Source organism: Ictidomys tridecemlineatus, chromosome 11 (assembly GCF_052094955.1).
Source record: "Ictidomys tridecemlineatus isolate mIctTri1 chromosome 11, mIctTri1.hap1, whole genome shotgun sequence".
NCBI lineage: Eukaryota > Metazoa > Chordata > Mammalia > Rodentia > Sciuridae > Ictidomys > Ictidomys tridecemlineatus.
In genome coordinates this window covers 99764572-99776633 of record NC_135487.1, presented here as the reverse complement: position 1 = coordinate 99776633, position 12062 = coordinate 99764572, and positions in this window count along the sequence as shown.

Genomic DNA, 12062 nt, shown 5'->3' with positions numbered 1-12062 from the left:
AATTACTGATAACTTCTCACATCTTTATCAGTTAACTCCCTGTTCCTCATATCTGAGGTGGTATTCCTTTTCTGTCCCTGAGACTCAGTTTGCTCTGTGAAATCCTACTTGATTATGGCTATCATTCCTTATGATGACATTAATGAGGGCTTCTTTCCTTGGGCCTACTTTACCAAGTCATCAACTTCCCTACTATTATTTCACCACTAGAGACATCAATGATTTTTTTTTAAAGTCAATCTCTTTTGCTGCTCAAATGGAAAGGATAATCTTTTAGGTCATCTGGTGTAAATTGTCTATTCATTGGACCCTCTAAGTGTTGATTGAGCTCCTGGTAGTGCTAGTGTGAATAAAAGGTGCCAGAGATGTTTTTTCTGGAGGTATTCCTGAGCTGAGACTTAAGAGGTGAGGGTAGCCCAGCCAGAGTACAGGAAAGGGTACAAACAAGACAGGAAGTAGCAAGAGAGAAGGATGAGTATTAAATGGGGTGTGTGCTTGCCCCAAAATATAGGAATTAGTGAGGAGTAAGGACAGAGGAAAGGGAAGACAGGAAAGGACTAATGATAGAGAGTTGGGCAAAAGTCATGTTATGAAAGCACTAGAGGTAACATTGAAATACTTGCCCATTCATGTCCTTTAGTGTTTCATGAACATAATTGAATGGGAGCTACATTTTTCTAAATGCTATGTGTATGGTGAATTTCAGGCACATCTGGATAGATGGAAGGAGATGAACAAGTACAAGGGAATAACACAACATTAAGAAGCTGCCTGCCTGAAATGAAGAAATTCCCACAAAAAATATTCAATATAAACAATATTATAAAATAAGTTTTTATTCAATGAATACCAGTATAAATGTGATTCCCTGGTAAATGATTCTCTGCTCAATTCTCTACAAAAGTATCAAATGATTTGTGAGGTGAATTACAGGGACTGTGTAAGTTGCTTGTGTTTACTTGGTTGGTTTTCACTTTTATATGTTCCTAGGTCCAGGACACTCATTTAGGTGTTTTGTTAATAATTTCCTGATTCTTGGATCTACCAAGCTCAACAATGAATAAGACAAGGGTAGGGGTGAGGCTCAGTTGTAGAGCATCTTCTTAGCATGCAAAAGGCCCTGATTTCAAACCCTTTCCTTTAAAAAGAACAAAAGGAATTAAGAACACTAAATTCAATGGTACAAGTAAGTACCTGTAAATTTATAGCTCTTAGGAAATACCCTGGAAATAATTGATTTTCTTCTATAAAAAATAGTACAAGATGATAATGTACAGGAAAGAGAAAAACATAAAATAGGTGTGATTTCATAGTACAAACCCCATCAAGTCAGGGAATAAGGGCATTGACTTAACAGATACACAATGTTGAACTAATGTTCAATGATATTATCTGCATAGACTTGGTGTCAAGTTAGTACTAAGACTGATTTTTAAGGAAAGTTGTTCTCTCGATTTTAAAACTTGTCTCTAACTCATGGAATCAAGGACAACTTTTGTTTTACCCCAAGAATAAGAGATTGTAATGTGCACTGATATCCAGCAACAATTCAGTGAGAATTTTTCTAACATATTATAGTCTAAAAACATCAAATTCTAAATCCCTAAAAATTTCTGGGAATTCAAGTGGTGTAAAGATAAGTGTAGGAACATTCAAGATTAGGATCTTTTTTTTTGTAATTGTATATTGCTTTTTTTTTCAAACACGGATACTAAACATTGGCATTTGCCAAGTTTTCTCAAATTTCCCACCAAACATGGAAAAAGAAAAGAAAAAAATTGAAAGTCTTGGGTAAGCAGGATTGATATTGTCAAAATGACCAAACAACCAAAAGCACTTTATAGATTTAATAAAATTCCAATTTAAATCAAAGATATTCCTCATAGAAATAGAAAAAGCAACCATGAAATTCATTTGGAAAAATAAGAGACACAGAATAGCCAAAGCAAACCTTAGGAAGAAGAGTGAAGAAGGTGGCATCACTGTATCAGAACTTAAACTATACTACAGAGCTATAGTAATGAAAACAACATGGTATTGGCACCAAAATAGATATGTAGATCAATGGAACAGAATAGAGGACACAGTCACAAATCTAAATAAATAGAGTTATCTCTTACTAGACAAAGGCACCAATAACATGCATTGTAGAAAAGTGGTGCTAGGAAAACTAGAAATCCATATGCAGCAAAATGAAATTAAACCTCTATCTTTCACCCTGCACAAGACTCAGCTCAAAATGGATCAAGGAACTAGGAATTAGACCAGACTCTGCACCTAATAGAAGAAAAAGCAGGCTCAAATCTTCATCATGTCAGCTTAGGATATGATTCCTAAAGTGCAAGAAATAAAACCAAGAATCAATAAATGGAAAGTATTCAAACTAAAATGCTGCTTCTCAGCAAAAGAAAATATCAATGAGGTGAAGAAAGAACCTATTTAAGGAACATATTTTTAGTACATTCACATCAAATAGAGAAGTAATCATCAGGATATATAAAGAACACAAAAACTTAACACCAACACTTAACACCTAAAAGCAAGCAACCCAATCAATAAATGGGCTAAGGAAATGAGCAGAGACTTCACAGATGAAGATATACAATTGTTCAGCAAATGTATGAAAAACTATTCAAAATCTCTAGCAATTAAAGAAATGCAAATCAAAACTAAGTTTTCTTCTCACTGTAGTAAGAATGGCAGTTATCAAGAATTTAAGCAACAATAAGTGCTGGCAAGTATTTGGGAAAATATATACCATTCATTGCTGGTGGGATTGGAAAATAGTAGAAGCACTTTGGAAAGCAATATGAAGATTCCTTAGAAAACTTGGAATGGAACCACCATTTGACCCAGCTATCCCATTCCTCAGCATATACCCAAAAGACTTCAAATCAGCATTCTATAGTCATGAAGCCATCTCAATATAGATAGCAGCTCAATTTACAATAGCTAAACTGTGGAACCCACATAGATGCCCTTCAATAGATGATGGATAAAGAAACTGGAATAAACAATGGAATATTAGAGATCAGCTTTAAAGAAGAATGAAATTATGGCATTTACAGGTTAATGGATGGAGTTGGAGAATATCATACTGTGTGAAGTAAGCCTACCCCACAAAACCAAAAGGCAAATGTATTCTCTGATAAGTGGATATTCCTCCATAATGGGAGCAGGGGGAGGAAAGGGAAGAATGGAGGAACTTTAGGATGAGCAGAGGCAGGAAGGAAAGGAGAGAAGGTGTGTGTTGGGGAAAAGACTGTGGAATGAAACAGACAGTATTACCCCATGTAAAGGTATTATTCCACGTATGATGTGACTCTACATCATGTACAACCAGAGCAATGAAAAATTGTGCTCCATTTGTGTAAAAAAATTAGATTAATTAAAAAACCAACTGTGACACAGAAAAACACAACCAAGAATGTAGGTTTCACAAAACATGCAGTCAGATTGCCAAAACTAGATTATGATTTCCATAACCAGAAATCAAGTAGGACATTGTTCATTTTCCAATGGCAATATTCCTATTGATGCAAAGAAAGTCTTACCACAGGATAAAATCATGGCCCTAAGAAGATAGCTGCAGGAGGACTGTAACATTGTGTCTCCTAACAGTGACACACCAGAATTATTTGTACCTATTTATTACAATGATGGAGCCTATCCCTCAGATTCTCCTGTGATTTAGTATGTGAAAAGTTATGATAAAAGCCAGTGGAATACACAATTCTCATCAAAGAATGCTTTGTGAACTGTTCAACTGAGATATATATCTTTAGAATTACAGTTTATTTTGAAAAAGTTATCTTTTTCCATACCTGCATTGGACACCAGTGTGCCTACATTTCTTGCATCATCTGGCTGAGCTATGTTTGCTGTTCTCAATCGACTTCTGTGAGAAGATGTACCAAGATCATCTAAAAATTATGGAGAAGAAACTCAAATTATTTGAGTTTGGTAATAAGAAAGGAGAGATAAACAGATATATATGAATGATTAGATATGAATATCCTTTACTTTTCAAAATCCATGTAGTTGATTCTCAAAGTAACAAATTGAGTATTCAAAGATTGAACTCTAGAATGTGTTTGGTTCCCAACATTATTCTGCTGTGGTATAACTTGTTAGTCTGAAGAATTTTAATGAAATGACTACCTTATCTATCTAGGGCTGAGCATGTAGCTCAGTGACAGAGTGTCTTGTTTATATGACCAAGGCCATGGCACCCGTTGCCAGCACCAACATCAGAGGGAAAATATGAATCATGGGGAAATAGTCCCTATCTTTCAAAGTCCAGCCAATGTTCCTGTAACAAACCTCGTCTCTTATGAATAACTGATGTCAATACAACATATAACCCCTCCCTGCATATTATGGAAGAGGAAGAATGCATAACTTAGGTGTCTTCCCATGCCAACGTACCCTCCTGCTTCCCATAATCTCTGGAGGAGGAATAATCTAATCTTTGCTTCCAATGCAATGTTTCACTTGCTTTCCAAAATGCATTTTCACAAGTTTCCTCATCATTTCTTAAATTACCAAGCTAATTCATTCATTCCTTCCTTTTTTCCTTCCTTCCTTCCTTCCTTCCTTCCTTCCTTCCTTCCTTCCTTCCTTCCTTCCTTCCTTCCTTTCTTCCTCATTTCCCTTCATTTCAGCATTTTCAAAGTATCCTCTTGATTGGTGGTTGTCATGCTTACAATGTTACATTCTCTGTACAAACTAGTCCCACTTTGTCTCTTTCCTCCATATTTAGCAATTGTATTAAAGAATTATACTTTCTGTCACTTCAACTTTTGGGTCCTCCATATTTGTCAGAAAGCATGTTTGGATATAACAAGAAAATATAAGCCATCCCTGGATCTTGTTAATCCTTGAACTTATATCCAACAGATCTTCATTCAGATTTTTCTAAAAGGAAGTCTATACCTTGCTAAATAGAATGTGGTCAGGATACCAAAAATTAAAATACATGTAGAAGCCTTTGGGAATGTAGAATTCCAGACCTCCTCTGCTCAGACAGAATGTGCCTTTTGTAACATGGTGCCGACTGGATGATTCTTTGAGGCAACAGAAGCTCTGATGAACTGTATCAGCTTCCAATTCCCATAGTTGATCTATTTGGCACTCACCCTCAGTGTCATGACCCCAAATTGAAGCTGTATGAGAAGTCACAGACTATTTGATGGACATTTTCCTGCTGTGGTTTTCCTGATGTCTCCAGAAAAATCATACAATTTTTTTCCTAATTCTCATGTGCTAGACTACATGGCTCTCTCCTAGGAGTACATTTTAAAATAACATCAAATTACACACATGTATGGCTTCCTATATTCAAAGGTTCATATTCATTTAAGGAAAAAAAATAGCTCTGCATGATTAGCTACTTTAATCCTTGCTGCCTTCCCAATAGTGAGGAATACAGGCAGTGTTGGGAATTTCCACTTCTCAGACAAGTTTTAGAACTGGAAGTGCACAAATTCTCCCCACACAGGGAATAGCCTCTCCATCATCTTCCTAAAGTATTACATGAATTTCACTCCCACCAGTGTATGCACCACCTTCTTTTCTTTTATGCATTCTGTCATTTCTCCCTTTCTTATTCTTCATTCCCAATGCTCACATTCTTTTTTTTTATTTTTCAACTTTCCTATCTGAAGGTGTTTGAAGATGTAATCAATAATTCAGCTCTTCTAGTGATACTCCTAATGAAATGTCTTGCTGAGCCTTTATCCAATATGCCACTCATATATCTTTCATTTCTTTTTCCTTACTACTTATTAGGTGCCTTCCTTCATGTATTAGAATATACTAGTGTACATGCTTTAAGTAAACATTCAACCTGCAAATTGTATAGAACATGTAACTCTTACCTTCTTTATGTTTATTTATTTTCTGTTCACCTCTTTGATCTTCAGCTGCAGTAAACTTGCCAACACAGCTCAGAGGAAGAGGCTCAGAAACACTCTGGTAAAATTAACATTGATAATGAGTTGCAGAAAGATTTCTTTCTTGCTTATTAAGAAGAGATCTAAATTCCCATTACTGAAATCAAGGGTATTTAAAAAGCCAACAAGGATTTATTGAAAACTAAAACCTTTCCAAAGAGAACTTCTAGAACAAGAATAATGTGTCTTCTCATGGCTATTGTCTCTGTTAACACAGCATGGAAGAAGAGAGGGAGACATAAAAAAGTCAGTAGATTTAACTCCAGGACACACAAACAACTTAAAGAACTTAACACCAAAAAAGGGGAAATATAACCCAATAACCCAATTAATAAGGGGGCAAAGGAACTGAAAAGATATTTCATGGAAGAAGAAATACAATGGTAAAAAATATATAAAAAATATTCAGCATTTCGAGAAATTTAAAATAAAACTATAATGAGAATCCATCATATTCCATTCAGAATGGCAATTATCAAGAATACAAGTTACAGTAAATGTTCATGAGGATGTGGGAGAAAAGTTCACTCCTTCATTGCTGGTAGGACTGTGAATTGGTGCAAGCTCTATGGAATACCATATGGATCTTAGAAAAATTGGAATAGAACTACCAATTATGCCAGTTTGCCTACTTCCTGGAATATAGCCAAGGGAGTTAAAATAAGCATACTATAGTGACACAGCCACATCAATGTTTAGCCCCTCAATTCACAAACACCAAGCTAAATAATCAAACTAGGTTCCCTTCAACAGATGAATGGATCAAAAAATGTGATATACATACAATTGAATATTACTCAGCTATAATGATGATTAAAACTTTCATACTTTCTGTGAAATGGACAGAACTAGAGATTATCAGTATAAACAAAAAAAAATGCTCGAATATTCTCTCTGATATGTGGATGCTAATCCACAACAAAGGAGGGTAGAGAAGAGAAGAATAGAAAATCATTGGATTAGAAAAAAGGAATAAAAACAAAGGAAGGGGAGTGAGTAGAGAAAGTCAATAGAGTTAATTGGACTTAACTTTCCTTTTTTTTATAACTGAATACATGACCAGTGTAATTCCACATTATGTACAACCACAAATATTGGATCCTAACAAAATGGGTTACACTCCATGTATGTATAGTATGTCAAAATACACTCTGCTGTTATGTATATCTAAAAACACCAAATAAAAATTTAAAAAATAAAATAAAATGATAAAAGAGAAAAAAATCAGTAGAGCTGAGGATAGTTTTGGAAGTCCATGTGTGGCCCTGGAGACATAGGGCATTGCAAATTCTATCCTACATATTCTTAGTGGCTGACCAGGGAACCATTTCTTCCAGGTTTCCTTTCTGCAGGCTGACTGTATTGTTGATTCATGAAGTTTTTTATACCCACACAATCCATCTGCATCATTATTTGACTGGGGCATTGGATTCAACTTGTCTCCCTCCTTGTCTCTCCCTGAAAATCCCTCCATCTCTTTTCAGCCCTGCTCTCCATTAAACCCTGCATCCCTCCTCCCATCTTCTCCCCCACAAGATCCCATTCACAGATGCCTGGAGGAATTAGAGACGATTTTACCCTGCCCTACCACCATTTCTGAGGGACCCATTCCCTCTTTGGACCTTGTCTGGTTCTCAGATGGTAGCTCCTTTATACATGAAGGGGTTAAAGTAGTGGGGTATGCTATCATTTCCCTCTCATCCATCATAGCGGCAAAACCTCTCCCACCCAATACCACCAACCAAAAAGCTGAACTCATAGTTGCCACAAGGGCACTAGAGCTAGAAGAGGGAAAATCCCTCTCCCTATATACCCATCTCCCATGCAGCCATTTGGAAGAAAGGGGGCTATTGAACACTATTGAGCACAATAAAATAGGATAATCAGAAACTATTTGGGAAACTTATACCATCATTACCTACCCAAATGAACATCACAAATTTAAACAGACCCAAATCAAGCAATGAAATTGAAGATACGCTCAAAAACCTACCAACAAAGGAAAGACCAGGACCTGATGGAAGCTGAGCCCAGTTCAACCAGACCTTGTAAAAAGAGTTAATGGGGAAGCCCCTGAAACAATTCCATTAAGGAGAAATGGAGGGAACCCGGCCAGACTCATTCTATGAATGGTGCATAACCCCGATTCCAAAACCAGATAAAGACACATCAGGAAACAAAACATGAGGCCAATAATCCTCATGAAAATAAATGCAGAAGATCTTAATAAAACATGGGTAATTCACTTAACAAAGCACAAAAAAACACAGGACACCACCATCCCATGCGATTCATCTCGGGATGCAATTTGGGCTCCATAGATGCAAAATAACAGATGCCATTCACCATACCAACACACATACAGACCAGAATCCCAGTTTATCTCAATAGAGGCAGCACAAGCATTTCACAAAATAAGGATTCTAAACACAAGAAAAACAAAGGATAGTAGGAACATACCTCAACCTTGTAAATACTTTTTATTATAGTGAATGCGAGGTCAACATCATTGGAAATGGAGACAACACCAAGCATGTTTCTTAGACATGAAATGAGACAGGGATGCCCCCTTTCATCATTTGTGTTCCAAGCAGTCTATGTCACACTAGCCAGTGCTATTAGGCCAAGCAAAGAAAGACAGGGATTCATACAGGTAACAAGCAGCTAAAACTAGTGTGGTTTTACTACAACATGATTCTGTACATAGAAGATTTTAAATCTTCACCAGAAAAATTTAGAAGAAAGAAAGCAATTGAGAAAAGGAGCACAATACAAGTTAACCCCCATCACTCAATTGCTAAGAGAAAACTAAAAGCGATACAGGGGCACTAATGAAGCAATCCTGAAAGTACTCAGACAATCCTACATGTGAAAGAAGAACATTAAAATCAGACAGTGTGGAGTATGGGAAAGAATAAATTTCAATATATGTAAGCAATGTGAATTATGACTGACTCCAACACTTCAAATCAAGCAAAATGCCACCAAGTAACATGTACCTCTCATCATTCATACCGAATGTAAATGAGCTTGATTCTTCAATTAAAGGCACTGTGTGGAATATTAAGTGAATAAATCAAGACCCAAATGCATATTGTTGGCAGAAAATGTACTTCACATGCACAGAGTTGCAGAGATCACAAGTATGGAAAATAGTATTTGCATTTCATGCTGATGGACGCTAACAGGAAGGAGCAATAGCTATTGTCATATTTGCTACATCAGACTTCAACCCTCCATTAGCCAGAGGTGACAAAGAAGATCATACCTACTAGAAAAAGGAGTAATCCAATAAGAATGGTAAAGGACTGTGCCTGGAACACCAATGACCCCAATTACATCAGCCACAAACTCCTCCAAGGAAAGGGTCACAGGGGCCCTGTAACACAAGTTTGGGTCACTTCACTCTGCCAAACTCACTAAGAGGTATTTCACTCAGACAAAATATCAAACATTCCTACAAAATTCAACTATACTTTTTGATCCAGAGGACTTTACAGGTATCTATGGACTACTTCCTCAGAAAAAAGTGCTGTACTCAGGCTTCTTATGGAATTTGCTCTAAAGCAGACTCCACATAGGCCATGAAGACAATTCTTAGCAAGTACACCCCACAATCAAAGTAATTCCTTTTATATTGTCAGATGCCAGTCAAATAATATTTTAAATGCACACCAAAAAAAGGGATAGAAAGAGCACAATCACAAGACAATGAGCCATATACACTTTGGCATGAAGAATCGGTCCTCCAAGAAATCAGCAAATAGATTAACAGATCATTAGAATCAACTGAAAAGAAAAACACATCGCAGTGTCTGCTACACACAATGAATGCAGTCAAAGAGGAAAAGTATAAACGTGGCTACATATCTTATAAGGCTACATATCTTATCAGAGGGATCTTAACTATATAGCCTAGAGATGAATCTCAAGGTCTTAGAGAAACAAGAACAATCCCACTGCAAATCCAGGACAAATGAATAAATGATACATATTCATACCAAAGGAATGAAAAAGAATATGAATGAAAAAGAGAGTTGTGTTTTTGAGAAGAGAAACAAGTTTTATAAATCTGAACCAAAGTAACCAAAGGAGAGAGACAGAAGATACAAGTGAAATAATTTACTATCTAAAATGTGGTTCTTATAACCAACTTTTTTTTTGAAATCCAGAGGACCACTTGATACTACTAAGGAATGTTAATTGGCAATGAATGAGAAATTCACTAGTTTCATGTTAGGATGTCTTATATTTAAAAAAAACAAATAGAATAATATTTTGTGAGTGACCTGCTTCAAACTAACATATACACGTATGCAAGTATACCACAATGAAACCCTCTATTCTGTAAAACCAATGTGCACTGTCTCAAAACTTTGACCATCTTAATCATTTTCAATCTATAATTCATTACTGCTCAGATAAAAAAAATATTCCAAATCTCAATAAGTTGGGAAGTGAATAAATTTATTAAGTATCTAATATGTGTAGTTATATTTATGCATATGTTTGTATACTTTAGAATCACAAAATGACTGTGGTCATGTTTTCTAAGACCTGTGATCCTGCCACTCCACAATGTGAGAAGAAGAATGATAAACAAATGTTCTCTCTGTCCACAATATTCTTCTGCTACATTTTTATGAGGCTGGCTCTCACCCTGCCTGACTTGTCCACTTAATTGTTACAAATGGTAAGATCTTCACTGATTCCAGTATTCCACTCACACAACTCCGCACATTGGAACTACACAAGTATTTCAAAGATTTGAAAGAAGTGAGAATTATATTTCTTTCTCTTCTTAATTAAAATGCATTTCAAGTGTTTCAGATGAATCTAGTCTACAGTTCCAGCTATCCTTAACTTCACTCTTCATGTTGTGTTTGCAGTAACTCTTTGTCTTCACACTCTCACTCAATCTAGATAGTTATGCCATTCTTCTTTCAGGAATAATTCCAATTTTTCTCCTTACTCACATTCAGATTCACCTAGGTATTCATTTGGTTTTCTCTCTACTTACTTCCTTCTGAAAGAGCATTCCTAACCACTGATTACATGCCAAAATTTCTACGAATCAAAGTCCTGGCACACATGACTTTCTTGGTGTTGTGCTTATTTGCTATGGTGAACTAGTAGGAACCTTATTTTTTTTCTAGGATCAATGTCACCATTATGAGGATATGGGAGATGATATGTTAACAGGGCCTGGGAAAAAGTCTTACAATGCATCTTACCTTCTTGCCACGTGAAGTAGGACGAGTACCATGCAAGCTCTTTACTTTCATATTTTTTGCACAAGTGTTCCAAACTACATTTTCTCCTTCATTATCAGATTCACTGCTGTCTAGCAAGGTTCGATTTCCTTGCTTATTCTGATCATATTTTCCTTTTATGATAAAAAATGAAGTAAAACACTCATGAAATTCTCTCTAACTTCAAATTAATAAACAGCACAAAAATGAGCAGTCTCAAAGATATTACCATCATTCCTGGATTGCCAAAAATATTTACGAACTTTTCCTTTCCCTTCATGGACAGTCTAGAAAGGGAAAAAGGATAAAAACATGGTAACTGTAATGAGCAAATCTTACATACACTTTTTTCTCTGAAGGGCAAAGATCATTTTCTAAAACAGACCACATATGAGGCCACAAAGCATCAGTTAATACATCAAAAACATGAGATGTGGTTCCTGGCATGCCATCAGATAATGGAATGAAATTAGAAAGTTACAATACAATAAAAAATAATAGCTATTCTAACACCTCTAGAGTAAATAATAGTGGCATGGATGATATCTAAGAATACTTAAAAGTGAGAATAAAGACACAACATATCTAAACACTGAGACACTATAAAGGTGCTTCTAAGCAGAAAGCTCAGAGCACCAATCTCATTTATTAAAAGAATAGAAAGTCTCAAAATAAATAATGAAACATTACATCTCAAAGCCCTGGAAACCGAAGAACAAATCAACACTGAAAGCAGCACAAGATGGGAAACAATTAAAATCAGACCTAAGATAAATGAAATGGAAACAAAAAAAGTTTCTAATACAACAGTAGTATAAAATGTTGGCTCTAGAAAATGATAAAATTGATAAACCCT